The sequence below is a fragment of the Hevea brasiliensis genome, unplaced genomic scaffold, assembly GCF_030052815.1.
Source record: "Hevea brasiliensis isolate MT/VB/25A 57/8 unplaced genomic scaffold, ASM3005281v1 Scaf1, whole genome shotgun sequence".
NCBI classification, from domain to species: domain Eukaryota; kingdom Viridiplantae; phylum Streptophyta; class Magnoliopsida; order Malpighiales; family Euphorbiaceae; genus Hevea; species Hevea brasiliensis.
The window spans coordinates 8,176,890-8,185,250 of record NW_026614585.1 but is presented as its reverse complement, the minus strand read 5'-3'; positions in this window follow the sequence as shown (position 1 = coordinate 8,185,250).

The window sequence follows — 8,361 nt, the reverse complement described above, 5'->3', positions numbered from 1 at the left end:
GTCACCCCTTTCTCTCTCATTTCTCTCATTTCCTTTCCACCATTAACACCCATCTCAAGCTTTCAAAAGCTTGATTTTATTTTATAAACTCCCTAGCTCCTTTAAGTAAATCTTGTTCTTGGACTTTGACAAGCATCTTGACAAAAAAAAGAAGAGGAAAGAAAGAAGATTTGAAGAGGGAGAAATTCAACAAAAGAGATTAGTGGTTAGTTTTTAATATAATGTTTAAATTCATAATTAAGTAGTTGAATTACACTAGAAATTATGGAAAAATGAAATGAAATAAATTGTTGAAGGACCAAACCTAAATTTTAGTCAACTAGGGTTTGAGGATGTGTATGCATGAACTTGGTGAATTTAAAGGTGTATGTGAGCTTATTGGTGTTGAATGATCATGATTAAATGTTTTGAATTAGTTAAATGCAACAAGTTAGTAAGTTAGGGTTTTGGGACACTTAGGGTTAGAGACCAAAAATGTGAAAAACTTGTAAATGGTATCTTTGACCTAATGTGAAGTGAAAAATGGTCATTTGTGACCAAATGAGGTGTGTTAGAAGTGTTGGAATTAAAAGCCAATTCGAATTGGATAAGGTCATGTGCTGGCAGCATGACTAAAATTCCCTTTGAGGGATCAAAAATGAAATTTTACAAATCCAATGGATATGGGACCAATTGGGGATGAAATTAGGCACTAAATGACACAATTTTCATTTAGGAACCATGCCCAAAAAGTGACCAAAACTTAGTGAACCAATTGACCAAAGTTGAATAAGAGCAGGCTGCCACTGTACAAACTGACCAAATGAACAGTGTTTGTTCATTTGGTCATAACTCAAGCTAGGCAGGTCAAAATGACCTGAAATTTTACCAGAGATTAGATGAGATATAGACCTAAAACTTTCATGAAGAAAATAAGTCCAAATTCTGCCAGCAACCAAGCCATTTGGCCACCCCAAGTTGGTAACTCAAATCTGCCAGCACCAAATTTACCCAAAAAATCTGGGTTGTTTTCAATCCGGCAGCCCTAGTTCAAATGGCCATAACTTGAGCTAAAAAACTCCAATTGAGGTGATCCAAAAATGAGAATAAACTTAAGACAATAAGGAACATTTTCTATGAAGAAAAGTTTGTCAAATTCCAACAGTAGATTGACCAATGGAACAGTGCAACTTGGAGCACCAAAACTGAAAATTTGACAATTTGGCCAAAAGGACTTAAGCTTTGAGAAAATAACCAAAACCAACAAATTTAATGACCAAAATGTGGTATGTGGGTGAATTTGGAGTTCCCATACCTATTAAGCCTTAAAAAGTCAACGATTTGACTTGAATAGTATAGTGAATAGTAACCCGAAACACAAAAACTTCGAGAACGTCGAAATTAGTACATTAAAGCTAGGTAAAAATGAAGTGAAATTTATTTTTGGATTTATGCTAAGTTATGGTACTGAAACACTGTGAAATTATGTGTTTCAGCTGAAAAAGACTTGGAAACTCGAAGAGACTGAGTCAAGGCCTAAAGGCGACTCACGTCAGGTTTGTGCACAATAATAATTGTTTAAATATTTTAATCTCAAAAAATTTGACTTCTTTGATTAATTATGTACTGTGTTGCCATTTTATAATCGTAAATATGACTTTGGAAATTGATCAGATTTCTCATAAATTGTTTGAATAAATTGTTTTGAATTGATTTTATGTTCACACTTAGCATGACAGTATCACATTATTCCTCCTCCATTTATAGGGTTGAGATCATTTATTTTCCTCCCTCTCTGGCTTGCCAGTTGAGGTTGAGATCGGATGAGTACTCATTAGCTAGCTAGCCACCTCCCTCATTGATTTCGATTAATGGGGTTGAGATTGCTTTGTCGTGGTGTACAACACGGCATTGATCGGAAATTTTGTGTCATGGCTTAAGTTGTGTATGACTTTGGCAACACTGTGTTTATGAAATTGTTTGACTAAATTGTGTTATTATGAGCATTGTTAATTTGAGAAATATTTAAATTGTGTTTCACCAATGAATGATTTATGTATTGCATTTTAAATTTTTATTGTGCACCACTGAGTATTTTTATACTCAGCGATAGCTCATTTTGCTGTCGCAGATAAGAGCAGGGAGAAAGCAGCAGAGTGAGTTGCTATCGAATTGTGGACCACATCGATCATTTTGTACGGGTATTTTTTTATACCCTTGTAGATAATTTTGATGTAAATATAGAAATGTTGTATGTATCAATGTAAGTCGAGCAGTTGTAAATAAATTGTAATAATATTATTTTTTTGGATTTCCTTCTGTAAATTACTATTTGTACTTATGAATTTCTTACTTTATGCTTTGTGATTGGAGATATTAAATATTTTGAGATGATAAATCTTGATGTGTATTGTGAAATTATTTTGAAGTGCGTTGAATTGAGTTGATTAAGATTTATTGAAGGTTGGGAGTTGTGAAAAATTTTTGGAAGTGTTTTTCTCAGGTATTTGAAGAACTGTTTTCTCCAATTACAAACGGAACTCTGTCAAAATTTTTATAAAATTTGCGGCAAAATTTAAATGGACAAAAATTTTTACTAGTATTTAAACCTTGAATAAATGGTTTTTAATTCCTACCAAAATGCTCACCACTTCCAAAATGTAAGAAAATTATTTTAAAATCTCTTGTAGGGTACTTAATGAGTTATCGGTAGGTGAAGTTTGGTAGTTCATTAAGTATTCTGCGGGATCATGTTATGCCTTACGAAGGGGTAAGGTGTGACATACGACCTGTGCACTTGCGGTTGGGCCGCATCAAGTTTACAAGAATAGGGACTTTAAAGTCCTCAAATAAATGAATTTACAACCCAAATTATTACAACATTTATAATACATGCCACTAAAATAAAATTAATTATTTTACAACCCAAAGAAAAATAAAAGAAATAAATACAATCGCATTGATCTTTTATTGTCCATGATTATCCATCATGCATATTAAAATTTAACAATTAAATGAAATATGCATACTAAAAATTAAATTCAATATCACATATTCAACTAAAATTTAGATTTGAATCTTATTCAAATAAGTTTAAATTTAGAAACCCTTTTCCAAATTTAATGCCTTGAAAATAATTTTCAAAAAATTAATTGTATGATTAAAAATTCCCAATTAAATAATTTAATTAGGTATGGGCTTAATTATGGGCATTAAAATACACAAAAATTACATAATGGGCTCAAAAACCAAGCCCAAACTCCAAACACACCTTTGGGGCGTATTTCACATTCATACCGCCCCCTTTGAGCACCCAACCAGGTTTGAATTAATCCAAATTTGATCCAATCACACAATTAAACCTCACATACAATCTTAAAGGCAAATATAGTGGCTCTGATACTAATTGAAGGAGTGGAAGCGTGATTATTAGGCATTAGAACCTTGAATTTCAAAAATTATTTCTAAGGTTTCATGCACCATACCAAGTTTCTTATGAACCTAATCAATTTCCAATGCCCAATTGCATACCAAAACATATTTTAGCATGCATTAAAATTTCATTTGCCATTAAAGATTATGAATTAACATTTAATTCAATTAAACCCTAACTAAAAGAGGGATTTTTAGGTACTAATCTCTTGATGCACAATTGATACAATCTTAGGATGTTCTTAGAACCCCAAATGTTGTCCCTCTAGTTTGTCCACCACAAGCACACACCAAAGTAGCAATGGGAGCCCTTAGATTGGCTTCTCAAGCCTTGTCAACCAATTTTTAGATGGGGTTTATGTTTTGTGAAGGTTGTATGAATGTATTGAGTGTTAGAAACACTTTCTAATAATTTAATTCAAGAGGAAATCTAAGTTTTTCCCTTTGAATCAATTGAGAAATTGAAGAGGAGAAGAACACATCATGTTGCCGTCCAACATTAGAGAGAAAAGAGAGAGTAGCTTATTTTTCTTTATAACATTTCTTTATATACTTAGGTCAAACCCTAACTCCCTTGCCACATGTCATCACAAGATCCCATCTTGTTATTATTTGATTTAATCCTATGAAGCCAAGTGTCAAGCTCCATTTAAATCATGACATGTGGTCTTCCATCATATGAAGACAAGTGGCAAGATCATATGGTGCCATGTGTCACCATCTCATGGTGCCACATGTCACCATGTGAAAAGACCAATTTCCCTTACTTTTTAATTTGAGTTCTCAACCCAAAATTATAATTTCTCCTATTTAAATCAATTTATATCAAATATAAATTAATTAATTAATTAATCTCCATTAATTAATTTCTCATAATTAAATTCATATTTAATCAAATTAAATATAAATTTAATTTATACTATACATCCAATAACCTAGATTTGGTTTCAAGTCATGCTAGGGACTTTGCAATGTTATTGCAAACCAAACCTCTTTAATTGATTAATTAATTAATTAATTAAAATCTTTAATTAATCAATTAAATCACATTTTAAATGGTGATTAGCTTGTGTAGATGTGTGACTTACTAGGCTCATCACTTATTAGCAATGAGAAATGATATTAACTCTTAATATCATTAGAACTTTTTCTTACCGTAAATGATTTCTCTAAATCATTTCAGGCATCTCATAGACCATGGTTGACACCTATCATAGTATTCTTTGGCCACCCAATCAGTAATAAGGAATACCTTAAATGAACCTTTAATCATATGTTACCATGCACTAGAATCTCTCCATTACAAAATCCCAATTAGTGCTGGAGTCATGGTTAATGTCAAACCCCATTTGCTATGAATATTATATTCTCTTTTAATTCTAGTTCTTGATTAATTAGATTTTCTTGTCAGAAACTCTTTTCTTACTAAATCTGTCTATCCTGGCCAGGAACTTAAAACATCAAGAACAATTAAATGAACATAGGATTTTATCCCTATTTACTTAGGATAACGAATTCCATCTTGATCAACACCTATCTCCATATATAACTAGTAAGAGCCAACACATGCCCATATACCTATACACAGTACAAGTATAAAAGCAGTATCAAACTCAAACCACCTATATATAAGATAACTGTGTTATCTCAAGTCTAAAGATTATATGCATTGATATAATATATGACAATGCATTGACAAGAGTAAACTCCATGTGCTTGTCATAAGCATCACTGGTTCAGCCTACTTATCATGTATAAGTGCCTATCATGTTTATTATGTGGCATGAGACTCACCACTTCATCTTATTTATATCGCATATAAATACCTTGGGAACAAACATGATTGCAATCTTTCTGGATAAGTCATGTCCTTTGTGAAATATTCTCGATTGTGAACCAATTTATGATATTTTGTGCTAGAAATATTGTCACTCATATTCTTAACAACTTAAGAATAGAATTTCTAATAAAATATCAATGGACCTTTTTCTATTACACATAAATATATTATGTGAATGAAAAAGTGAAATTTCCTTTTATTAATAAGATATGTACAAGATACATACAAAATGATATGCTCTAGGGCATATTACTAACAACTCGGGCCTGAAGCCCACCACTGATCTCCTTAGGGGTGCGGGGGCAGCACCCCCACGATATGGACCAGTATAAATATTGTAATATTTTATCCTTTGCAGTAGAGTTGTGAGATATTCAGGAAACACGCTGGGGTTAGGATTTGAGAGTTCTGATTGATTGTATCTTGCTCTTTTTATCATAATGAAACTTTTTCTCTTGTCTTGATCGTGGACGTAGACCTTACGATTGAATCACGTTAAATCCTGTATTATTCTTTTTCTCCTTTTAATACTGTGTGATTATTTTCCTTAGATTTGCATGTTTGCCTTTGCATGCTTGTTATAACAAATTGGTATCAATGTTTTGTGCTCAAAACCTAAGGTTTACAGATGGCATCGTCTTCAATGAAGTATATCCACTCAGAGGATGGGCAGAAAACAAAATCTCTGGACTTTTGTGAACACTGTGTGTTTAGCAAACAAACCAGGGTGAAGTTCGATAAAAAGGCAATGCGCAAGATCAGAGGAATAGTGGATTATATCCACTCAGATCTATGGGGTCCTAACAGAATCCCTTCCAAGAGCGGTGCCAGGTACTTCATGACTTTGATTGACGATTACTCTCGAATGGTGTGGGTGTATTTTCTGAAAATAAAAGATGAGGCATTTTCAACCTTTGTAAAGTGGAAGATAATGATTGAGAAGCAGATAGAAAAGAAAGTCAAGCGTCTTAGAATTGATAATGGGTTAGAATTTGGCAATCGTGAGTTCGATGCATTCTGCAGCAATGAAGGTATAGTGAGACATTGCACTTGTACAAGGACACTACAATAGAATGGTATTATAGAACATATGAACAGAATGCTTTGTGACAAAGCACAAAGCATGCTCTCACATTCAGGATTGGGAAAGGATTTCTAGGCTAAAGCAATTAATACAGCCTATTTCTTGGTTAATAGATCTCCATCTACAGCTATTAAGTACAAAACTCCTTTTGAGATCCGGTCTAGTTCACCTGCTAATTACTCTCAGCTGAGAGTATTTGGTTGCCCTGCTTATGCTCATGTGAGAGATGGTAAGCTTGAGTTGAGGGCAAGAAAATGCATATTTCTAGGGTATGCATCTAGAGTGAAAGGCTACATGTAGTGGTGCAATGATCCAAAGTCTTTAGGATTAATTATCAGTAGGGATGTGATATTTAATAAGTCTACTTCATTGAATAGTCAGAGGGAGAAGTCAATAGCAGAATCAGATCACAGTGTCAGAGAATAGGTGGAGCTTGATATTGATGCTTCAGCAGTTCAGTCCAGTGTTTCAGAGGATGAGGTGCAAGATTCAGATCAACAAGAGGATGCACCTGAGCGACAACAACAGAAACCATATAGCATTGTAACTAGTAGAGAGAAAAGACATATTAGAGCACCACAGAGATATGCATATGCAGATCTAGTTGTGTTTGCCTTGTTAGTTGCTGTAACATTGATGTGCATGAACCCAGCAATTATAGAAAAACTATTTCTTATTTAGATACAGATTAGTGGGTCAGTGCTATGAGTGAAGAAATTGAATCTCTTCACAAGAATCAGACTTGGGAGCTTGTAAATTTGCCTAAGGGACAAAAAGTGGTAGGTTGCAAATGGGTGTTTAAGAAAAAGGAAGGCACTCCAGGGGTTGAAGCATCTCGATATAAGGCACGGTATCAAAGGGCTTTACTTAGAGGAAGGGGATTGACTTTAATGAAGTATTTTCTCTAGCTGTAAAGCACAGTTCTATCAGAGTCTTACTTGCTATGGTTGCTCTTCATAATCTAGAGCTTGAGCAACTAGATGTGAAGACAACATTTTTGCATGGTGAGTTAGAGGAGCAAATTTATATGAGTCAGCCTGAGAGATTTCTCATTCCAGGTATGGAAAATCGTGTTTGCTTGCTTAAAAAATCTTTATATGGTCTGAAACAGTCTCCTAGGCAGTGGTACAAAAGATTTGATACATTCATGTTTCGTAATGCCTTTAATCATAGTTCATATAATAGTTGTATGTATCATAAGAAGCTTTCAGATGATTCCTTTATTTATTTGCTATTGTATGTGGATGACATGCTTATTGCTACTAAAAGCATGTCACATATTAACATTTTGAAAAAGCAGTTAAGTGATGAGTTTGAGATAAAGGATTTGGGTGCTGCAAAGAAGATATTGAGAATGGAAATTACCAGAGATAGAAGTGTTGGGAAGTTTTTCTTATCTCAACAGGACTATGTTAAGAAAGTGTTTAAGCATTTCAACATGAATAATGCCAAGTCTGTGACTGTTCCGTTTGCTGCCCATTTCAAGTTATCTGCAGACATGTCACCCAAAACAGATGAAGAGATGGAGCACATATCCAGTGTTCCCTATTCGAGTGCTGTTGGTAGCATCACGTATGCTATGGTATGCACCCAACCTGACATTTCACATACAGTTAGTATTGTGAGTAGATACATGGCGTGTGCTAGGAAAGAGCATTGGCAGGCAGTGAAATGGATTTTGGGGTATTTGAAGGGTACTACAGATGTTGGTCTGACATTTGACAAGGCCAAAATGAGTGATTCAGTTGTTGGCTATGTTGATTCAGATTTTGCAGGGGACTTAAACAAGAGGAGATCTTTGACAGGTTATTTGTTTACACTTTCTGGAAGTGCTATCAGTTGGAAGGCAACATTGCAAGCTACAGTTACTTTGTCTACCACAGAGGCTGAATATATGGCCTTAGCAGAGGCAGTAAAGGAAGTTTTATAGTTACAAGGTTTGGTGGGTGATCTTGGGTTAATACAGAACAAGGCAATAGTGTTTTGTGACAGCTAGAGTGCAATACATCTGACAAAGAATCAGATG